The sequence below is a fragment of the Triturus cristatus genome, chromosome 11 (assembly GCF_964204655.1).
Source record: "Triturus cristatus chromosome 11, aTriCri1.1, whole genome shotgun sequence".
NCBI classification, from domain to species: Eukaryota; Metazoa; Chordata; class Amphibia; order Caudata; family Salamandridae; genus Triturus; species Triturus cristatus.
The window spans coordinates 251,947,108-251,972,280 of record NC_140594.1 but is presented as its reverse complement, the minus strand read 5'-3'; the positions used below and the strand labels follow the sequence as shown (position 1 = coordinate 251,972,280).

Sequence of the window (25,173 nt, the reverse complement as noted above, 5' to 3'; positions counted from 1 at the left end):
AATTCTGAATGTTAGCACCCTAGTTGCTCATTAGATCACTGTAGTAAAGCTACTGCTCACCACGGAAGTCTGCTGCTGGTATTAAAAGTGCATGTTTGAGTCTGCATATCAGAATGTTTTAATGAAATTGAAGAGGATTTGAGAAGTCACTCAAAATGTGCCCTAATTTTTCTTTCTTCAACAATAATCATAATTTCTATGGCAAAATGAACCCCCTCATTGTGTTCCTTTTTAAATTAAATGTTTTAAGTGTTACCAGTTTATTCCAATCAAGATGGCTTCAGGTGTGCCATACGTTTGTCATAAGTAAGACAGTAAGCGCTCTCGTTGTTCTTAAGAACACTCTGGGACATTCTGTCAGTAGGCTATACTTGGGCTACATCTGGGTGATATTTGGGCTACATTTGGGCTCTTTTGTCTCTGGTGGCCATCTTGGGAGATTTATTTGTTATGAAGTTTCCTAATTTCCTCATTTACTGCAGTCTCCTCAGTAGGAAATACTTTCAGTTTTTTACTTTGGTTCCATCAAGAAGACATTCAGATGTGTCACATATTTGCCATAAATTCTGATTGTTAGCACTCTAGTTGCTCATTAGATCACTGTAGTAAAGCTACTGCTTACCAGGGAAGTCTGCTGCTGGTATTCAAAGTGCATGTTTCAGTCTGCATGTCAGAATTTTTTTATGAAATAGAAGAGGATTTGAGAAGTCAAAATATGCCCTATTTTTTCTTTCTGCAGCACTAATCATAATTTCTATGGCAAAATGAACCCCCTCATGTTGTTCCTTTGTAAATTAAATGTTTTAAGTGTTACCACTTTATTCCAATCAAGATGGCTTCAGGTGTGCCATACTTTTGTCATAAGTAAGACTGTTAGCGCTCTAGTTGTTCGTTAGAACACTCTGGGACATTCTGTCATTGGGCTATACTTGGGCTACATCTGAGTGATATTTGGGCTACATTTGGGCTCTTTTGTCTCTGGTGGCCATCTTGGGAGATTTATTTGTTATAAAGTTTCCTAATTTCCTCATTTACTGCAGTCTCCTCAGTAGGAAATACTTTCAGTTTTTGACTTTGGTTCCATCAAGAAGACATTCAGATGTGTCACACATTTGCCATAAAGTCTGACTGTTAGCACTCTAGTTGCTCATTAGATCACTGTAGTAAAGCTACTGCTCACCAGGGAAGTCTGCTGCTGGTATTCAAAGTGCATGTTTCAGTCTGCATGTCAGAATGTTTTTATGAAATAGAAGAGGAGTTGAGAAGTCACAAAAAATGTGCCCTAATTTTTCTTTCTGCACCACTAATCATACTTTCTATGGCAAAATGAACCCCTTTATTTTGTTCCTTTTTAAATTAAATATTTTAAGAGATACCACTTTATTCCAATCAAGATGGCTTCAGGTGTGCAATACGTTTGTCATAAGTAGGACTGTTAGCGCTCTAGTTGTTCTTTAGAACACTCTGGGAAGCTGCAGTTGAACACATAGGAATCAACTGACAGTCTCTGCCCTTGTTGGATGTACATGTTTTACTGAGAATGACAGACTTCATTCTCACATGACTGAGAAAGATAATGTGAATTTACAGAAAATATGCTCTCAGTTTAGCTTATAGATCACCTTCCAAACCTCTGTGGGAAAAGCATGAGAAAATAGTTTTCTCTCAAACATGATTCATGATATCACAGCAGAAGGCTTTTTCACATGGTAAAATTACCTTAGAACACACCACAATTCCTAAAATGAGTATGGTACCATCAACAAATGATTTATAATGTAACTAAAGTCTTAAAACCTTCTATTAACTACAATGCTTTTTAATGAGGTGCTATCATGTATATTGGTCCCAAGATGGCTGCCAACACTTCTTGGATGAAGTACTGACAGCCAATCAGATCTCACGATGAGATGTGTGGTTAGGCTCCGCCCAATTATATCTATCTTTTTAGCTCTAATTTTCTCAGGAACTACTGAACGGATTTACACCATTTAAGCAAAAGGCACAAGTCTGAACTGAGGACTACCGAGAAAAAAGGGGGGTCCCAAAACGTGTTTTCCCCATGCAATTTCCCATAGGAAACTTTAGACACGGCTACAGCCGGAACTGCTGAACGGAATTACACCAAATTTGACAAAAAGTTAGCCTTTGGTTCAGAAAGATTCCTTGATGGTGTAAATCCGTTCAGTAGTTGTTGAGAAAATCAAAATTAAAAAAGTTTCGATATCTATGGCTGTGCAGGATCCGCACACCCTCCCGATCATGAGCTGAATGCTAATTGGCTGTCAACACCCCAAAGCAGGAAGTGTTAGCAGCCATCTTGTGCCTTGTAGCTTGTGTATGGTGCTTAGGTGGTGCTGTATAGGGAGTGCGAAGGTAAATCAATATAGTATTTGTAGAGCGCAAACTACTCACCCCTAGAGGTCTGTGCTGCAAAGTGAGATGGTCTGGCCACTGCACCACAGCTGTGTGGAGAATAGTTGGCGGGAGCTGGCGTTATCTGGCCATAAAATAGTTGGCCTAAGTTGTAAGTTATAGGGTGGCTCTAAAAAGAGCCCTTGTGTTCATTAGTTGGAGCTACATATAATTGTGGATGCACAGCTTCAAGTTATTCAGGAAAACTCATCTGTGAAGTGTACTCCATCACTTCTGTATATATCCGCCATATCAAAACGTATGTTGTTTTTGTATATGGACCCCATTTTGTGGTCTCTGAGGTATGCAGAGAATGCTTTGTTGACTTTTCTTCCGAGATTTTTCAATCTGAGGACAAAATTGTTTGGACCATTTCCACTTCTGTCTTTGGCATGTATTGGAATATACAAAGACAGTTTGAGGCAAAAGTAACATCAATTGTCCAAAGGTGTCCTTCATAAGCATTTCCAAATCTACCCCAGTCAATGTGCCTAGGTCGTTTCCACCATAGTGTACAATCATGAGGTCAGGGTGTTGGAGATGCAAACAGGTTTTAACCAAAGGCAATAATTGGTGCCACTTCAATCCTCTCTGTCCAAACCATTTAATGTCCACATTTTGTAAACCTAGGTCTAAGTCAATACGTCTCTGTACTGCATACCTCTTGCACCAGAAAACATAGCTATGTCCTACGATCCACACTAGGATTTTGAAGGTATGGCTGGAAGGTATGGAAAGATGTCTGTAGCTCATGCAGTTCCTTCGTAGAATAAGAGATATGTTTAAAGTTGGGGAACTAGTTTCTTTTTGCATACAAAACGGTACCTGATTGGGAGATGAAAAGCATTGTTTTTTAAAAGTAGGATGCACATTCGTTTTGTGGAAAAGTATGTTTGTGATTGTTTAAGAAAAAGCAGTTTGCACGTACATATTATAGTAAATATTAAAGAATAAAATTTGCTCAACTCAACCACACTTGTTACTTGCATTTGGAAGGCACTGTTCAAACTTAAAACAATTGTGAACTTTTAACCTGCAAGTGCCGTTAAATGTTCGAGAAAATGTTGCAAAAAAATATCGTTATGTTTGTGTTGTAGAGTGTTCTAGAAATTGTGTTGATAGAATACATTCATTTCTGACTTCGATGTGTACTTGAATATTAAAAAAACTATTAATATGGAAAAGTAGAAAGACAGTAATAGAGAGAATTTTTGAAAGCTAAAAGAATCAAGGAACTATTGTAATTTGTTCTGGATTACCTACTGGCGGTCGACAGTAGGTAGTTATCACTGTTAACGGTCTGAAAGTGTGGTGTTGCTCAGAGTGGCATGGTGGTGATATGATATGGTGCTATACTCGGGTATGAAACCTAGAGTCTAAACCGTGAGGTCATTGCTGTAAAGTGATTTGGTCTGGTGTTTGTAGCATACGTGTGCAAGTAGTGTTAGTAGGCGTTTATACCATACAGGGAGTGGGAAGCGAACTACTGACTGCTACTGTGTGTTGATAGTATACCGGAAGTGGGAAGCAAAGTAGTTACGCCTACCGGTGTGAAGACTTGAGGATGAAACCGAGCTGATTGCTGTAAAGTGATGGACTCTGGGCGGTGTAGGATACTTGTTGCTGTAGTATGAGTGTGTAAGTAGTGTTAGTATGCGTTTATAGTATATAGGGTGTGGGAAGCGAACTACTCATCCCTACTGGTGTGAAGCCTCGGGGATTAAACCGTGAGCCTAAATTGTGAGCTCATTGCTGTAAAGTGATGTGCTCTGGGCGCTGTAGCATATTTGTGGAAGGAAGAAGTGTTAGTTTGCGTTTATACAATATAGGGAGTGGGAAGCGAAAGTCTTACCCCTACTGGTGTCAAGACTCGTGGATGAAACTATGAGCTCATTGCTGTAAAGTCATGTGCCCTGTGTAGTATTCCATTGTAAGTCATAGTAGAATGTTAGTATGTAATTCTACTAGAATCTAAGGGGCATATTATCAAGGAACGTTGTTAAAATTATCACCGCTTTAGTGGCAGGAAACTGCCCCTATAACAGCGATAATGGGCTTGATAATATGCCATAGAGAAATCCAATAGAAGCCCATGTTAACACGAGAACGTGGGCTTCTATTGGAATTCTCTACGGCATATTATCAAGCCCATTATCGTCATTTTAGCGGCAGTTTCCTGCCGCTAAAGCGGCGATCATTTTAAAGCAGTTCCTTGATAATATGGACCTCATGTAATGTTAGAATGTAGGGCTGTTATGAGGGGAACCTTACAGAGTTTGTACACTGTGGTGGATTAGACGGTTGTTTTGCTGTCTGCTCCTGTTGGTGGTTGCTTCAGGTGTCTTGTTTTCTTGTAAAACTTATTGGATTCATTGCTGTTTGCCACATCACTAGATAAATTTGGCGACGAGTGGGAGAAGGCAAAAAGAAGGCACCACTCAGCAATATTTCAAGACTGCTTGCGTTGTGCTGAAGACCAGTTTTGTTCTTGTAGCTGTTTCTACTCATGCCAGTGTTGTCAGCTCATTGAACTATGTCATCCGACTTCTGGTACGATTTATATTTTTAGATTTCACGCTTCCTCTGCTTCTTCACTACATTCTGGTCGCTGTACTACACGTGTGTAAGTAGTGTTAGTATGCGTTTATACAAAAAAATGCGTCATGGTAGTAGGGAGGGCGACCTCTCAGGCGCAGCTCATACAATGTTCCGGGGTGTGCATTCGCTGGACATTTGTGTTTGCTATTAGAGGGTGGTGCATGGCTTCCACCCTGTGATAGCAAATACTTGTTCGACTACTTGAAACGAGAGGAGGAAAACCTTGTATCACTGTAATAGAGAGGATGCGGATGGTAAAAATGGAGAGAAAAGAACAAAAAAAAAAGCGGGGTCTCACCCGTTCTTTTAAATGAGGCCCCTGGTGGGTGGGTAATGTTCCGTGGCCAATCCAAATATTATATTGCAGGGTCTCTGTAGGACTGGGGATCTTAATGACACATGTAAATTAGGCGCGGAAGGGCACAGAGACGTTTTGCAGCCTAGGAGAGCGCCACCTTCCCGGGAATTGTTTACTAATTGTTTGGTGGGTTCGAGGCCAACTGAAGTCCGGGGATCGCCACACTCCGGGTCTTTATTTAAATATGCAGGGTGGGCCTCAGCATTCCCTGAAGCCTTGGTGGTCCTAGGCAGTGCCTTATTTGTTCTGTAATCACACGGGCAGTACTTGTGGTGTTATAAAGTGATACACTCATAGAACTCTTGCAGTTGTTCAATTACCCAGGCTTCATTTGTCTAATAGTCAGTTAGATTATGTTTGGTAGGTGCACTCTAATATTAAATAATGTTGTCTTTAAAATCTTCTATAAACAGATGATTTTCACGATAAACAATAGACAAGTGTCGTCAGAAAAAGAAGACCTATACAGTTATTTATTTGAAAAAATAAGTAACCTTCATTAAAACAGAAATAAATAGAAATGTAACTTTAATAGAACAGTATAATAACAAAAATGTGGGTTGGACTCCAGTGGAAGCAGCGTAGGAAACCTGCAAGACAAAAATGAATCATAAGTATGTGGGCTATGTGGAAGAGGTAAAGAAAGGTAGTCCGAATGAAAGGACCATGGTGAGAATGGAAGGGAGGGGGAGTGGGTGGAAGGGAGAAGGGGAGGGAGAGTCAAAAGAAGATAAGGAGGAGGAGACAGAGCGTTGGCCTATTTCACCCAGCCCTTAGTGTTTACCCTCCGTCACCTATTTGTCTAGGACGCTGGGGTCTGTGAGAAAGAGTGTGGTTCAGCAAGTCCTTGAAATTAAATACATGAGGGCAGAGATTATGGGCCATATTATGAAGGAAGGGCGATAACATTATCGCAGCTTTAGCGGCAGGGAACTGCTGCTAAAGCAGCGATAAGGGGTTGATAATATGCCCTTGTGAATTCCCTTAAAAGCCCAGGTTCTGATGTGAACCTGAGCTTCTATGGGAATTTACAAGGGCATATTATCAACCCCTTATCGTCGCTTTAGCGGCAGTTTCCTGTCGCTAAAGTGATGATAATGTTATCGCCGTTGTTTGATAATATAGTACTACATTATTAGCTACGGGAAAATCGCTTGCATGCACCTGTGCACCCATGGTGCTGCACCCCAACCCCTTCCCCCGCACTGTGCTCAATTGTAGGTCTTGCACACCGAGACTTCACTGCTCACCTGCCACCACTGATGTGTCCCACGATGTGTTGGTGCAAGCTCCTAGTCCGGAGTATGTTTGTCTGATTGACCAGGTCTCCAGTCGGGGACAGTGTCTTGATACCACGATGGAAGGTGTCAGAATGCCAGGGCATCATTGCGGGGTCAGCTCCCACTCCGCCCTTCTTGTGGCAATGAATGGAATGTCTGAAAAGGGCGAAGTAATTTAATGGTGGAAACGTCTGGAGGTAAATGAAGGTTTATTTCAAGCTTGATAGAAAATAGGAGTTGAGTGCATCCTTCGTTTTTGAAGTACGATCTACCAACTGTTAGTGGTAACCGTGGTTCAAAGAGGAGTTAGAGTGCACGAGAATACACAAGGTTAAATAATAATATGTTATGCCAACGTTCACATACAAAAGAACAGAGCGCATGCTAGAAGCATATTGTGCACGTGTGTTGCAGTGGTGGAAGCCTGTACCCATGTACACTTAGTAAAGAGCTCACTACAGTGTCCGAAAGCCAACGCCACGTGTCTGTAGATGTGACTGAATGAGGTCAAAGATCACATCATAACACATGGCAATATCGCTTATTCGCACTTGCGCAGTCTGGCAGATGCATCCCACCCCTACCGCATCACCGCGCTGAAGAGGTGTCTGTAGGGCAGCGCTGCCCGCTGGCTCAGGCCTACAGTTCAGTCCAGCAGGTCTTTAAAATGAGACAGGGATGTGACTGGATGAGGTCAAAGATCACCTCATAACACATGGCAATATCCTTTGATCGGACCTGCGCAGCTAGGCTGAAGCACCCAACCCCTCTTGCCGCAGCACGCTCAATAGGAGGTCCTGTGCACCCAGGCTGCTCTGCTTATCTGCTGTCATTGTTGTGTGAGCAAACACTACGGGCAGCAGTGCTCACAATTCAGATGGAGTGTTGATTGCAGGAGAGTGTACACCTCATGGATCCCTTTCGTAGACGACGGGCAGTAGGGCTCACAATTTAGAGCCATTGTTGATTGCCAGGATGGAGTACACCTCATTTCTTTTTTTCATTGCGCATTGTGATATGCGAGGTGGATGCGACAAATCATTTGAGGTAGTGTGGAAGAAGAGGGACGTGTGGCATTCTGGTTATCCTATTTATACGTACGCAAAGTGGGCTGGGCTTGCGTATGCCTGGCCAGCGTAGAGGTGTGAATAATTATTCCGGGGACTTGGGCATTTTTCAGTTCCTGCGTGGCCAGGAAGTGTACTTATGTGTGTTTCTTTTGTAGTTTTGACCTCGCAGAGTGTGCATTTTAGATTAGTGTAGCATGTGTCGGGAGGGCGGAAACTATCGTTAATGAGATGGCATGTGATCTAGGATGTGCAGTCTGCCCGTGGCTGATTATGCTCCTTAGAGCCAGCAATACCCAGGCCGAAAGGCAGCACAATAATGTGCAGACACACACACCAGGGGCATCGTGTAACACATATTTGTTTTTTGAAGGAACGTTTTAGATGCATGGCAATCACACGTGGAAGGCTAATATACAGAGCATGAATATTGATCAAGATGATCATTGCATGTTGTGTGTAGTATAAGATATGTGTATACAGGAAAATACTTTTCAAAAAAGCTTTCTAAGCAGAAGAGGTGTCTCTCATCAAATGCTGTAGAGAGAATGAGTAAAATGGGTGGGGTCGTACAACTGTTACAATGGGAAATGTTATGAATCAATCAAATGGTTTTTTTTAAGGTCACATGGCAATTGCGCACCAAGCACGCAAGCAGGCCGCACCCGACGCGTTTATTACAGTTAGAAATAAATAAATGTTTAAAATAATTTAGATTTTCGCGTGTTCTCATATACTGTTTAAAGTTATTTAGATATACTTTTGAGACACAAAAAAAGGGAATGGTGTACACGGCGCGATACTATACGTCTGTGATGTAACACAGGGCCTGGCAGCATGTACTCGTCAAATACGCAACGCGCAGCAGGCGCGACCCCATACATACATGACGTAATGCGTGGGTGCATCAAAGTTTATATTAGAGCATCAGTATGTGCATCAGATTGTCACGTGGATGATGTCATGAGTGATGTCATCAGTAATGTCATTTCAGATGTCATCAGTGATATCATGAGTGATGTCACTGACCATGTCATGAGTGATATAATATGTGACAGTGCATTGCGGGCGCGCGAGTTATAGTTAGCTCAACTAACTATAACAGGCGAATTTCTCTGTTTTTTTATGAGTCAAATGTTCAACAAACTATAACGTCCCTGAAACCTATGTTTCTTTTAGTGAATTTCAAAGGTTTTTTAAATGCTAATTCCTAAATCTAACGTCTGTAAAACCTATGGTTTTTAAAGTGAATGAATATATATATATTTATATGTATATATATATATATAAATATATATATATATATATATATATATATATATATTATCTACTGGCGGTCGCCAGTAGATAGTTATAGTTAGGACCGTGTTTCCATAGGAAATCCGCAACATTCTATTTGGAATAACTTTGGCGCCGGTTGACGAATCCTCGCGAAATTTTCAAAATAGGTGGGGCGCTCCGCTCCGCTCCTACCCTAAAAGTCTCGGGGGGATTCGTCAAGTGGGGGCTGAGAAAAAAGGGGGGTCCCAAAACGCGTTTTCCCCATGCATTTTCCCATAGGACCTTTAGTCCGAGCTACAGCCCGAACGGCTGAACAGAATTACTTGAAATTTGGCAGAGAGGTAGTCCTCAGGTCAGAGATGTGCCTTTTGCAGGTCTGGTGTAAATCTGTTCAGTAGGTCCTGAGAAAATAGCATTTAAATCAATATATATATCTGTAAGCGCGCTCCGTGCGCTTACGGTAAGCTTACCGTACGCGTACGGTGCCGTGCGCAAGCTCAATTCTGATTGGTGGTTACATGACTGTAAACATTCGAATCGGTCGAAATCAGAAAGTGTCGGCCGCCATTTTCTGTCTCTCGCACTGAAAAACAAAGGTGGATAACGTGAAAAGGGGGCAACGAAGAGAGTTGCAGACCCCCTAGCGTTTGTCAGGGGGTCCACGAAGGACCAAAAAGTACGAAAAATAAATTTAATAATTTAAAAAAAAAAACGCGGAGTGCGCGTATGGTAAGCTTACCGTACGCGCACGGCAAATAAAAAAAAAAAAAAAAACGAAATAACAATCACATTTATTAAATAAATTGAAGGACCCGCAAGGGAGAAAAAAAAATTGGTACTGTGTAAAAAAAGGCGAGGCGCGCACGGTATGAACTGCGCAACCGTGCGCGCAGGGTGTGGGCACAGAGAAAAATCTGAAAAAAAAATAAAAAATAAATACATAACTTAGCATTTAAAAAACCGTACAAATTCACTGAAAAAAACATAGGTTTCACACATGTTATAGTTAGCTGTACATTTCACTCGCAAAAAACCAATGAAATTCCACGTTATAGTTAGATCAGGTAACTATAACTTGCGCGACCGCAATCCACAATGTGTCATTTCAGATGTCATCATTGATGTGATGAGTGATGTCACTGACCATGTCATGAGTGATGTAATATGTGACGTCATCAGCAGTTTATTGTGGGCGCGCAAGTTATAGTTACCTGATCTAACTATAACGTGGAATTTCATTGGTTTTTAACGAGTGAAATGTACAGCTAACTATAACATGTGTAAAACCTATGGTTTTTTAAGTGAATATATATATATATAAAACAAATCTGTATAGGGTACATGCAGAAGAGGGGCTGATGGACTGTATTTGTGAAACCATGCTGCCACAATGTAGGGCCTGAATAAAGTTTTATTGCTGCAGCTCAAACGAGTAGCCATCCCTGAAGAACAATTATAAAAAGTAACTGTTAATTTACCTTAGTGTTTATGCTCACTGAGGTACCAAGTATCACATTGACAGATTCTACTGTCGCCAAGTTATCTATCTCAGGAACCTAAGACCAAGTTATGATTGGAACCTGCAGCCCACGGAAAGAATTCTGCATTAAATTCCTTTGCAAGCGTACACATCTGATATGATTCTTTCGCCGTCCAAACATAGCACACAATGTTAAAAACTATGACAACTATGACAAGGCGTGACGCAAACTTCTGCACCACGGGGGGGATCCATAACCCTTTAGGTGCCCCCTATTGAACGAATACCCGCCAATACACAGATAATGAGGTATGGGACTTGGGGAGTGGGGGTGCTTTGTCACATTTTGCAGGGGAGGGGCATCATTTTGCGTCACGCCCGTGGCATGTCGCAGCAGTGCAGAACCACGGCAGATGCACTTGTGGGCGCGCAGACAGCGGGGTTATACATATACACTTCCAAAGCCTACTGCTAATAAGTTACACAATGCGCACAACAGATTCAGAGCAACACAGTGCAAAGATAACCTTGTTGCACATAAAGAAAGGCGGGGCCGGCATCGGACATGCCGCATGTAAGGCGGTCCTGCCGGCCCCCAATGACCACACAGGGGTGGGCCTGTCGCGTGCAAGGGTGACGCGACAGGCGCTTCCCGCCAATCATGGGTCTCTAGGTGTTGGGGGCGTGCCCCGGAGGTGATTGCAATCACTTCCGGGGCACGCATCGCATCAAGGCCAGGCCGGTTAGAACCGGCATGGCTCGAATAGTTCGAATAAAAGGCTGGGGAGCGGCGGAGTCTACTTCTTTGCTCGCCGCTCCCACAGCCTGCCCCTCAAGGGCAACAGCCTCGCTAGGAGGCTGTATTTTTAATTTCACCACCCACCGTCCCCTAAAAGCAGGGTTTGCAGGGTATATTAGTAAGAAGTTAATTTCAGGCGGACATGGTTACGTTTATCAGATGTGTGATGATTTTCTTTCCCATTGTTTTAGGAGATTTTTTTTCTTGAACAGGTCATGTTTATTGTTGTATTTTAGTTCTTTCAATGTAAACATGGTAATGTCTATTCATATGTTTGATAGTTTCTTTCCCATTATTATAGGAGATTGTTTGCTTGAATAAGGTGTTCATTGTCGTATTTTAGTGCTATTCCTTGGTCAGGCGGTAAGGTCATGATTGGTGAGCAGTAAATTTAAGGTCCTTAGAGGGCGGCGCCATTCTTGAATGGCGTCGCCCAAGGGGGAGGGACAAGTGGTCTCTCATAGAACTCCAGGGGCAGTTACAGCCGGGTGTCTGGATGGGTGTGGGGGAGGGGGAGTCACGCTTTCCCAGTAGGATGCTTGGCCACCCCGCAAGGGCGCAAGTAAATGGCGCATAACTGCAAGGGCCCCTTATGGAGAGAATTTACATGACGTACGGGGGTGACCTGGGGGGGAAGTACCCTCACGGGAAATGGGCCCTCTGCGCATGCGCACTCCAGTTGGAGGGCGGGCATAAGGGCGTACGGGGGCGACCTGGGGGGGAAGTACCCTCACGGTAAACGGGCCCCCTGCGCATGTGCACTCCGTTGGAGTGCGGGCATAATTTGATAAGGATCTGGCACCAGTTAATGACCTTGCCGTAGGCTCAAAATAGGATACGCAGAAATTGAAATGTTATTGTTATGATTATTGATTATGTAATGTTTAGATTCGGATAGGAATATCTTTGTATTAGAGATAGGTTAAGGTTAGGAACATTACACCTGTACCTATCCAAGTAATCAATGTAATGGTTTTTCTGCGTATTGTTTAAATATTATAATTAAAATTGTTGATTTGATTTTATGTTAATAAATACGGCCGGGGGGTTTACGACTCCCTAATCCAAAAATACAAATTCCTTGTGCTAAGCGTGTTACTGTCTTAGTATTGATAAGGGAGGAGGGGGTCTCGGCTGTACCTGACCATACAGCAAGGGCTAAATGCGACAATTTCCTGTGCCCCAGAATATAGAATCTGTGTACTGGATTAATATAAATAACAGAGCCAGAAGGTTAAAAGCAAAAGCATTTATAAGACACAAAGATCCTGTGTGATAATGTAGGAAAAGTGACTACGAGGATTGCAAGTACACTGTGTATGTGACTGGGACCGTATCCTTAAAGAACTACAAACTCGTATTCCTTGTGACAATGCAGTACTTTTCCCATATTGCAATGATCAGGGAAGAAAAAATCTAACTCCGTGACTGACTATTTGGGCAGATAAAACAATCCAACGACTAAATGCAGATAAATAAAATGTTGATATGGAAAAATTCAACTACATACAGGGAATATTAATAAACAATACAACAACAACAAATATAATCACTCGAAGTGGCAGCTCAGGTGCGCAGCAATGGGGGTTTCCAGCCATCCCTGAGGCTTGCCAGGAACACAACAAATACCACAACCGCTTCCTGACCTCAGGGGTGCGTGCTTTTCAAGCTGACAGCGTGGTTCTTGAACTGGAGTTTCACTGCACATTATCCCCTTTTCACCTGTTTGTCAAAGCTGAAGTGCCTACCATGTGGGCCAGACGCCACCTTTATTAACAGCCTGATTTTAGCTGGCAGTGAATAAAGAAAGTGTCTTGTGTGGCAGCAGTTTTGAATTCCAAAACTGCGTGTCTGTTCAATATTCATGTCGACTTTGTTAAGTCCTGTTTAACTCCACCTACCAAACATTGCATTCAACCTGCCACTTCCTTCGTGACTGGTCAGATCCTGGAGGCGTGTTTTGAGAGGCAGCCACAATACCTCCGCCCGAATAGGAGTCATGTTGCATAAATACGTTTTTCCCTCAGTGCCCAGCAGATATCGAAAATAATCACAAAAAATACGAAACCTTTTCCTCTCAAACGCAGACGTTAATATTTTCTTTGAAAATCGGTGTCTCGCCGATGGAAACACTGGCGTTTTTGTAGCACTAAAAGTGACGAACCCCAACTTGCTTTTTTCAGAATATTGATTTAAATCACGCACACCCCTACACAGCGCATGCTCATGGCATGTCTAAAAAGCAAGCTGGTTCTGAGACACTGCGGGATCTTTACGGCTGAGATCAAATCAGCAGCATTCCTGGATTTCCTAAAGTTTGTCGTAGGAGGCAGGGGTTGGGGAAGCCGTGGGCTTTGCAACACGGAGCGTGTAGTGAAGCGAGTGTCTCTTTAAGCTCGCTGGGGCAGCTCTGCTATGGTCTGGGACTACCGAATTTCCCCCTCCCCCCTGCGCATAACCACATTTCTAATGATGGACATGAGAAGGGAGTTTCTTTTGGAGGCGGGGGTCGTACGACCCCCGGCCGTATTTATTAAAATATGAAAACAAAATTAAAATTTTGGAAATAAACAATATTTGCACAATTATACGCAGAATCATAACACGGCATTTGATTACAATTCATATGCACAGATATCAGATGGCTAACCTTAACATATCTCTAATACATAGTTTTTCCTATCCGAATCTAACATCTGGATCATAATCATACATTAATTACTTTCTGCGTATCCTATTTGGGCCTACGGCAAGGTCGCTAACCGGTGTCAGATCCTTATCCATTAGCCACGCACTCCCGTAGGAGTTACGCATGCGCAGAGGGCTCGCTTACTGAGAGGGTACTTCACCCCCCCCCGGTTACCCCCATACGTTCCCTGAACTCCATTCAAATTTGGGGGGTCTTGCACTCTGCGCCATTTAATGACGTCCATGCCAGTGCGGGGTGGCCAACCAGCCTAAAGAAAGCGTGACTCCCCCCTTTCCCCGCACCAATCCAGCCAACCAGATGTACCGCCCCTGGAGTTATAGGAGAGACCCCTTGTCCCTCCCCCTGGGTGACCCCATCCGAGAATGGCGCCGCCCCCTAAGGACCTTAAATTTACTGCTCACCAGTCATGACCTTACCGCCTGACCAAGGAATAGCAATAAATACGACGATTGATGACCTGTAAACGGAAAAACGCCTAAGGAACAAAACCACACCTTCAACTTCATTACCCAATGACCATATTGCCACAGGGGATGGTGGGTGGGTAAACAAAAAGTTAGCAGCCTCCCAGAGGCTGCGTGTCGTATGCCTGCGAGCGCGGGACAAAGAGTCCAAGTCCCGTGCTCCCCGGCCTTTTATTCTTCCTACTGGGGGCAGGCCAGTTCTAACTGGCCTCCCCCCCCTACCCCCCCCGACCCAGAAGCGCCTTAATCGCTTCCGGGCCAAGGGTTCGCCCCCACCAGCCAATCCCCGCCGCGGCGCGCCCACCGCGTCATACTGACGCGATGAAACGCGCCGGGCCGGGCGAGCAGGTGAGAGGGGGGGAGGGGGTCGGTGCTCCGCCATATCTGCGGCAGGGCCGATACCGGCCACGCCTTTCTCTATGGTGTGGGACTACCGAATTTCCCCCTCCCCCGTGCGCATAACCACATTTCTAATGATGGACATGAGAAGGGAGTTTCTTTTGGAGGCGGGGGTCGTACAACCCCCGGCCGTATTTATTAAAATATGAAAACAAAATAAAAAATTTGGAAATAAACAATATTTACACAATTATACGCAGAAACATAACACGACATTTGATTACAATTCATATGCACAGATATCAGATGGCTAACCTTAACATATCTCTAATACATAGTTTTTCCTAACCGAATCTAACATCTGGATCATAATCATACATTAATTACTTTCAGCGTATCCTATTTGGGCCTACGGCAAGGTTGCTAACCGGTGTCAGATCCTTATCCATTAGCCACGCCCTCCCGTAGGAGTTCCGCATGCGCAGAGGGCCCGCTTACCGAGAGGGTACTTCCCCCCCCGGCTACCCCCATACATTCCCTGAACTCCATTCAAATTTGGGGGGTCTTGCACTCTGCGCCATTTATTGACGTCCATGCCAGTGCGGGGTGGCCAACCAGCCTAAAGAAAGCGTGACTCCCTCCTTTCCCCGCAACCATCCAGCCAACCGGATGTACTGCCCCTGGAGTTATAGGAGAGACCCCTTGTCCCTCCCCATGGGCGACCCCATCTGAGAATGGCACCGCCCCTAAGGACCTTAAATTTACTGCTCACCAGTCATGACCTTACCGCCACAGGCCAGCATAGTTGCCCGACTATCTGGACCCCCCATCCTGTCACTCAGAAAGGTCATGCCCCCGGCCCTAAACTCCCTAGCCAAGCTATGAAATGTTCCAACATTGTTTCTTTACCTAACCTAGTCAAGTGGACCCCGTCTTTTAAGAAGCACAGTTCCCCCCTGACACACCCATGTGCAATGTTCTGTAATTTAGGAGATTTGAACAGTTTCCCTATTTTATTGTTGACCCCCTTTACCGAGTGATTCAGCGCTCTCACAGAGTTCCCCCCCTCCATTTAAATCTGGGTATCATCTGCGACCAAACTATGCTGCAGCCCTGTCACACCTTCACTAACCAGCCAACCTCGGAGATTATGTCCTCCATCAAGACCCTTCTGCCTAATGTTACCAAGTCGTTCCCCCCCAAATGCAAAATAACTATTGTGGGCGGAGGACTGTGTCTCTTCAGAAGATCAATCATAAAACCCCTAAACTGACTAAGGCAAAGGCCCCCTTTTCCATGGAACGATACTGTGAAACCACCCTGCTCAGCTCTTTGTCTGTATAGTCTGCCGGTGTAAAAAACGCTAGCTAGCCTCCTCTCTACTGGAATCTCTGCAATCTATGCCGAGGTGTACCCCGGGCATAGACATGACAACTTTCCCACTTCCGTGCGAAGTATTCCTGCTGTTCTACCCAGGCGTACCATCCGCCACCCCCCTTCCCCCAGTGTAGGATAACAATGCCAGGGCTGACTGAATCAGACAAAATTGACAAACCGTCTTGGAGCCACTAAATGGTCTCGATTGATAGCATCGCGATGTAACACGTTGCAACCCGCGCCCTTGGCGTTATTAGCACCACGCTCTAACCATCTGAGTTAACCGGCCACTCACAGACCCTGATACTCATTGCCGATGTAACTAATACCATTGGAATACTAACCAAGTAGTGCCCCACAGGCTCACAAAATCTCCCATAAGCATACCATGGGAATCATGAACCACCGAAACCGAACCAATATGTTCTAGGATAGGTTCTGTGTTGGCTGCTGCCCCTACTACGGAGCATCCCAACAACGCACAGTGACCGCTGTGATGGCACCTGCGAGCACAGGCACCTTAATGGCCAAAAACCAGTTTAATGACAAGGGGTGTTGAGGAATAGTTTTTTACCCGGTCACTCCCAAGTTGCAGGATAATAATGCTAGGGCTGGCTTACTCATAGGGACTTAACATGCGGTCTTGGAGCCCCTACCCGGCCTCACTTCATAACCTCGCGATGCGCCGGATAATCACGTCACCCCAGACAATGCTACTCATTGCCGGTGAAACTATACCATTGTAAGACTACCCAAGGAGTGCCCCACAGGCCCCACGCTTCTCCCTTAAGCATATCATGTAAACCGTAAACTACCTGCACCCGACCACTATGTTCTGGGATATGCTCAGTGCCAGCCTATCCTCCTACACGGAGCATCTCAACACTGCGCAGTGTCCACCACGAAGGCGCCTGCGAGCACAGGCGCCGTAATGGCAGCTAACCGTTCCATGACACGGGAATTGATGTGTCGCATCTGCCCTTAATACCTGTGTTTCGGACAAGAGGTCAAGGTATACACCTGTAAGGCAGAGTACTGCTACCATAACACAAATGGCAACAACAAATGGATGACAACTATACCCTTCAACTATAATGCATGGGCAGCTGACAAGGTATACACCTGTAAGACAGCGTACTGCCGACTTACCACAAATGGCAACAACACTTGGGTGACAACTATACACTTCAACTTTAATGCATAGGGAGCACTGTCTCATGCTGGCACCACTTGAGCCCCTGGGTTGATCACCCATCACACTTGATGCCGTCGCTTGCCACTCACGTTCCGGATCTACCGGTCCCCTTGATTGTCCACATCTTGCAGTCATATTGGTGTGGAGCACTTCCCAGGCATCAGGCGTGGATCCAGTCATACATAAATGAAAATCAAAGATCAATGATTAGTGCCTTATGCTTTCAGATGCCCAAAACGATTCTCAAGTCAGCGCTACTTCGTGAGACTGTACCCCCCCCCTTTACACCCACACCCCCAGGCTTTAAAGTGCATAGGTACTGTTGTGACGCCCGCCGGACCCATAATTTGTACGCCAAGGGGTGCATTGATACTGCCGATACTACACCTGTCTCTAGGTGTGACACCACCAGGCCCCATAATCTGCCGGCCGACGGATGCGTTGATCCTGCGTGGGTCTGACAACATAGGACCCCAAATACCCCAAATGTGAACCAGCTCCAGGGAGGGGAGTTGGTCCAGCGCGACACAACACAGGAATAACCTGCTTATTTACAGGCCCAAGGACGTCAGTAATGTGCGACCCCACACATACAACTCACTGTGTAAGTGCACAGGCACAATGGTGCATAGATACAGCATGACAACCCCAGGCATATAATGCCGCATTGTACACGCACCAGGGGAGCGATGGTACCGTGTGGTGCCACACGGCCATCCAAGGTACAAGTGCACAGGCACATGGGTGCAGAGATACCGTGTGATACAATACATTATTGTGACTACATGTATGCGCATGAGGGTGTATAGACACTGTGAGCAGACACCGTAATCCAATGCCTACGTGTATAAGCGGACCAGTGCAGAGGCACCGTGTGACATAACGCCCTCCTAAAGTTCACTTGCCCTGCACATGGTGCCTAGGGATTTTGACCCAGACCCCTAATTCCTATGTACCACCACACCGCACACACGGATACCCTTGAAGGTGTGACAACAAGGCCTGGGATGTACTGTTTTTGACGTCATACGGGTTGAGAGTATACCTAAGTGACCCTCACCTGAGGCCAGTGCCTAGTGGGCCTGACCTCACAACCATGTAAAGAAATTGCTTTAATATGCTAAGCATAACTCACTAAGTAAGTAATGTCGCCCAATGTGGAATCCTGTAGCCTACCGTAGAGGTAACTTATATGTAAAGGAATGAAGGTTTGGACCAACATGGCAATTTACCAACTGTGTGAGCAGACCCTAAAGTGATAGGTCTGACATACATTTTTTAAAGGGCTACCCCGACGGGTGGCAACGCTGGCGGTACAGGCCCACTAGCAGCACTTGGCTTACAGGCCATGGCACACACCCCTCGTAATCCCAAGAGATTTACCAGTAAATCAGGTACATTCACCATAGGACGCTTTAGGCCATGTTGTTCCACTTTGTATGAATATTCTTGCTGAAACCCCCGAAGCAAAACACTGACTCATAATATACTGTTCCAATCCCTGCATACTTTATTCCTCAATATCGAATGCCAATGCCCTTAACACAGCTTCCTACAGTGTTACCTAATGTATTTGTAATACAGGCCAAGGCATTGCTTTAGCCATCTAATGAATTTCCAGACAGTTTAGAATGGGTCAAATGTACATGCTGCATCTAAGGCACTGAGTACTGACTTACATGTACAACCCTTATGTGTTCCCAATTGATCCGAAGCCTGTAATGTTGTAAAACTCAAAGCAATCTACAGTGCCCAATATCCTTTTGCTTTGAAAGCAAACCATAATTCATAAGACAATGATCTAGCTTCAGGAAGTAACATTGAATCTATTGCGCGTGGTGCGTTCCCCATCCTTTTCATTAATGTATGGCATCTATACTGTTGCATTAAATTGAACGCTCATGCTTTCATTTGGGAAAACTGAAAAAAGCGGGGTAAACATCAGCCGCCTTATTCGTCTGCATTCACCTGCAGGTGCGGTCTCCACTACCAGATACCTTTGCCAGGGGTGTCAACCGCAATCGCAGACTCAAAAATTGAGAGCTCTTAACATAAGACCAAATGCATTACCTCCGGAACATTGGAAGCAGACTCCCTTGAGAGCGTCCTGCCAGTCCCATCACATAAGGAACATTGAAATCGGACTCAAAAAATTTAAAGGCGCTTAGCATAACACCAGCTGCACTACCTCAGGGACCCTAGAATCCGACTTACAATTGGGAGTACCCTGCATAGCACTGGTCGCATCACATGAGGTAACATTGGAATCACCCCAAGGAGAGTGCCTACCATGCGCAATACTTGAGGAGCATCGTACTCACTTTCAATTGAGACCGCCTAGCTTAACACCCGTTGCATAACATAGCACAACATAGTACACGTTGCCGTACAAGACAAAACCTAGAAAAACGGACTGTCTTTTCGACAGCGTGTAACTGCACCCTATGACTTACACGAGGATCATTGAAATACATTTATTTTAAATGGGAGTGCTTAGTGCAGAGTTGCGCTGGAAATTCGGTATAAGAATTATGGTAATGCCTCTAAATCAGAGGCGGATTGTTAGCATATAAGCACTTCATCATACAACTAACATAGTTGTGCTCCGCAAGGGAACATAAGACGTGACCGTTTTTTAGCCTGTGAGAACTTGTGTAAGGCATGGAAGGATATGGTCCAATTTCAATGTTTAAAGCGCGAACTCGCCCCGAAAGTATTGGAGCGCTTTACATGAGCACCCGTTACGTTACACAAGGAAACGTTCATGTACTTTTTTAGTGTGTGTGGGGAGATTTGCCCATACTCACAGGATGTGTACGCTACCCCGAGGCTCAATCCCTGGTTTCCAACCCCAAAGTCGGCAGCTCTAGCCATCAAACCACATCCTCTCCCCCTTTTCAAAATGTAATTTAAATATACGGGGCTTCTTCTCATATAGTGCATGATCTTTTGTTTTTTAGCTGTAAATTAGGTTAAAGTTGGATGCTGGTGCTGTTGAAATTCATTATCATTAGCGAACCCAACGGTGCATGCTTTGTTTTATGCAGAGCGTAGCCTATTGCTGTTCCCACCTTGCCGTGCAGTTTAAATTATAGCCCACACACGACTAGCTGAGCTACACTAAAATCAAGTTCAAACACCGACCAAGCTACACAATATTTAAGTTGCTCCGTTCCTTAAAAACCCGCAATGCAAATCCTTGCCACATTGTCTGTATTTTGATAATATCTACAGTGACCCACTTCTGCCTCGTTGCCCCAACACCAAGATGGATGGCAAACACGAAGCACGGTTTAACCACCTTAAATTAGGAGAGACATAACAGGCCACTTTCACACATACAACATGGGTACAAGTGGCTAATATTCTAAAGAGGGAGTGAGAGGAGTTAAAGGACTGCTGTACCCTCTGTAAACAGACAAACATAGAAGAAGCACAACAGTCCTAGAAGAAACAGCCACACTGCTCTGGAATTGCCATGCGTTCAAGTACTCACATATAATGAACTCTCAACTACAGCCAAGCGCATGCTCACCATCAATATCAAAGGCGGAGGCAGCCGCTCGCATCGCAGCTGACAGACACAGCTGTTCCCCTCACGATCGATCGCCTTCTCCGCCGACGAGCCCGACACAGGCACTGGTCATCCCGCGGGTCTCGAGAAGGCAACCTCCACGGTCCTCCGGTGATGCAGCACACATTCCCGCCAGGCGCTGCACTGATCGTCTGAGAACTCCCGCTTTTGTCGGTGAGAATACTGGGCCCACTCTGCTCTCCGCCCGAGTCTTCAACGACGCACTTCGTCCACGAAATCCAACACGAAGATCTGCAGTAAAAACAAAGTAAACAAAAAGTTAGCAGCCTCCCAGAGGCTGTGTGCTGTATGCCTGCGAGCGCGGGACAAAGAGTCCGAGTCCCAAGCTCCCCGGCCTTTTATTCTTCCTACTGGGGGCAGGCCAGTTCTAACTGGCCTGCCCCCTACCCCCCCCCCCGACCCAGAAGCGCCTTAATCGCTTCTGGGCCAAGGGTTCGCCCCCATCAGCCAATCCCCGCTGCGGCGCGCCCACTGCGTCATACTGACACGTGTGAAACGCGCCGGGCCGGGCGAGCAGGCGAGGGGGGGAGGGGGTCAGTGCCCTGCCATATCTGCAGCAGGGCCGATACCGGCCCCGCCTTTCTCGATGCTGCTGCTTTTGTGAGCCGGTGTGCATTTGGCCAATTAGTTTCTGGTATGAAACGTTTTAAATGGCCGTAAAGTGCGCGTCAGAGCCAGTGGTCGAAGTGGAAAAAGAAAAGTAGGGGGAACTCTGGGTTCATCTGGTTAATCCACATATTAACCAGGTATTGCAGTACCTCCAAGATTGGAGCACTTCCCCGCCCAGGGAAAATAATGTTTTTCAAAGAAAGACAAGCAAACAAAAGCTACTAGTGCTTCACTGGCAAACTCTGTAAAGTGGCGCTAATGTTCTGGTGTGAATCAAACCAATCTGGCCACTTTGCGAACACTATGTCTTGTTTTATTTAGTTATTTATTTATTTCTCATATTTTAAACCTTTTCTCGAGGCTGCACTTTGGAATAGAAAAATGTCAGAAAAGACGGCATTTTCAGCAAAAGTGTTTTTCTTTTTTGGATCCATTTCACAAGGGAACAAATACACGAAAGGAGAAAAGAAAGAGTGAGAACCCTGTTTGTTGAAGTCACGGTTTTCACTAATTGAGAAGGAGCTAGACAGAGAGGGAAGAAGAGGAACAAGAAAGTGAACGAGTGGTGTGTGCTCGCTGGGCAGCGGCAGCGAAGCAACGAAAGTGAAAGCATTTGTAACCTGACACAAAACAGATGGCAGGCTGCCCACGCAGAAGCTGCTCACTTTGGAGCTGGAGAACAGGGTTCGAGCTGCTCACTTTGGAGCTGGAGAACAGGGTTCGAGCCTCGGCTGCATTATTTAATTATTTAAAAATAAACAGCGATCTCAGAGTGGGGGTGGAGAGAGACAAATTAAAAGAATAATACACATGGAGGGGGAGACAGGTACAATTAAAAAAACAGGGTTGAGATGGAGAAATGTAGCATCTGAAACCAAGTATAACAAATGGTGCGAGGAGGTGGCTCAACAAATAAGGCTGCTGACTTTGGAGCAGAAAAAACAGGGTTCGAGCCTCAACGTGGGCTGCATCATTTAAGTGTGATTTAATTATGAATAAATCCCACGTAAATAGGGTCGGGTAATTGCAGGAAGCTGCTAGATGTGGAAATGCGAGCAGCAAAGAAAAAAAGTAGTCCCTAATTAAAAAGATAGCAGCCAGCAGTGTAAGTTAACTGTAGTTGGTCCATGCTGTTTCCTCCAGAAAGGGAAGAAAAAGGAAGTGATGTATCGGACCACAAGCCAACAATGAGCAAGATAAGAACAGCAATGCCAGATTCCACCAATGGCAAGCGACAAAACAAAGACAAATGTAATGGGTGGAGTTTCAATAGTAATACCGATTATTTGAGGCCGCGCATGCTCTGCTCTATGCGAGACCTAAAAACTGGAAGGTTGCATCCAAACTCTCATACTTAGCTTGGTGGTACTCTTTTTGTCATACCCATAGTCTTTGTGCAACCTTTGTATTTCCTATGTTTCTTGCCAAGAAATGCTTACAACTATGGTCTCCCATTACGCACTTTTTATATGATAGCGCTAAAAAATATTTTGCTCCCATTCCCTTTATACAAGAAGTTGCTCAGCCTCCTTGAATTTTGTTATATTGTGACTACCATTATTTGCCATATTTTCCTTACCTATCCTCGTTCTAGCTTTATACCTATTGATACTTTTAGTCTCGCCTCTTTCTTTTGATTTCCGTCCATAAGTATGATTTTTTTAAACTCAGCCCTTGTGTTACTATTGATATTGTAGTGATGTCTATCCATTTGTACTCAATGAACTTATGTTTTTGAAACTGAAAAAAAAGGATGTTACCTGGTGATTAATGTATTTTTCCTTTAACCAAACTGCTGAATTGTATGCCCTAAGTTTTCCCTGATGTATTTAGTTTTTGCCCTGCATTGTCCAGTATACTGAGTAACATCTGTGTAATTGCCTTGGATGCACAGTCTTTAAAACTCATGTCGTTTTGGTCATGTTTTATGTATAATATACTAGATATATTTTTATATAATCCAGTCTAGGGTCTCTTTTGTGGTGTATTCATTGTGTTTCTGTATGTTTGTGTTGTGCAAACACTTTACACATTGCCTCTGATGACAAACCGGACTGGTCTGCGCCAAGCTACCAGGCCATGAGCAGAGGTTATCTTTAGCATGTAACCTACCTGTCCTGACTAGAGTAGTGGGTTCGCCTGGCTGAGGTGCATACTCTAGCCAACCAGAAACCCAAATTTCTAACAGTGGCAAAAGTGTCCGTGGCCTCTTCTGTAATACGTATTGATGAAATGGTGTGTGGCACACTCGATGTATGTGGCTTTGTGTAACTGAGTTAATCACTTTCTGACTTTGGGTGCTAATGGGTACCTCCTTCTAACCATCGGGAGTTAGATTCAATATCAACAAAAATTAGCACTATTAAATTAATAATAGTGTGCCCATTGAGCACTCCTGTGAGACGTAGTCTCCTTTATAATGTAGATCCGTTTCGTGTAATAAAAACAATAAACTTTGTTCACATCCCAATTCAATTGCCATTTTTTAATGTATCGTCTTCTTCATTGTTGCATCACAATTAATTCATTTGGTATACATTGTGTCACTTTCTATGAAGTTGTAATTCCACTTCCTGAATTACCTTCAGTTAATCCTGTGCTTCCCTATGCATTTCGGGACTGAGCCCTTCTTCGGGGGCAGTGCAAGTGATCTAAAAAAAAATATACAAAAACTGCGCTATACTCCATGGACGTCAGTTGCCCTCACGCAAGCACACAGTTAAGGGCGATTAAGATGATGAAATCAGTGAACGTTATACGATCGTGTTGTTAGAAAATTGTTGTGGTTTCACAAAAAATAGAAGTGATATAAATGAATGAGGGAGAGTGAGTAAATTAATTGAGCGCATCTAAACCGCAAGGGTTACAGATTTATTAACCGGGGAAACACTTACGCATCGGTTGACTGTAATAAACAAATAAACAGAACAGTGCTCTTTAGAAAAGGGTTATAGTGGAGTTGTGATCTCGTGATTTCAAAAATGGATAATCACCAAATATTGCGTATAAGTAAGGTGAACGTTAAAGGCCAATGCGTTTCGTGCGCCGCGACTTATTAGAACAGAGAGATACCTATCCCAGTAACCGCATCCCAAACGTCTTTAATGTGAATTCAATGCGTTGTGTGTGCCGATATTTATTTAAACAAAAAGGTTCCTATCACAGTGACCGCGTCTCAAGTGCCTTTAACGTGAAGCCACGGGAATCAAAATCCTCAGAATCTTACCGCGTAACCAAACGCTGGGCTGTTCTATGCTCGTGAACTTCTGTGGAACGGTAATGTGTGTTTCCGGTTAGCACGTAAATATACAAATAGCCACATACGTAGACGCTGAAGGTTCATTGGTTCCCGGGTGGAAGCCACCGACAGGCAGAGAAACAAAAAACTGTCGCCCATCTTATATTGCTGGTGGTCTGGATAAAAACTCTTTGTGTGCGGATTTATTATGGTTGTGTGTGATAAGATACAAAGCATATTCAGTGAAAAAAAAAACACTAATCAGCGCAAGTATTATAAATTTGTTATGAAGTTATAAATTCATAACAAGATTTGCTATCAAGTAAGACGGGAGGATAGAAGTATTATGATCAACATACAGAAATATA

At 44.4% G+C, this 25,173-nt stretch overlaps 1 long non-coding RNA gene across 1 annotated transcript in view; it reads right to left on the bottom strand.

Annotated features, from left to right (window-relative positions):
- The window catches only part of LOC146783974 (uncharacterized), a 45,853-nt gene extending 20,931 nt beyond the window's left edge, over positions 1–24,922 (bottom strand). The window contains exons 1-2 of the long non-coding RNA XR_014970686.1: positions 24,794–24,922; positions 20,899–21,189 (exon numbers count right to left, since the gene is read on the bottom strand). This is a non-coding gene — a long non-coding RNA (uncharacterized LOC146783974). The remainder of the gene's footprint in view (positions 1–20,898; positions 21,190–24,793) is intronic.
- Positions 24,923–25,173: the final 251 nt, after the last annotated feature.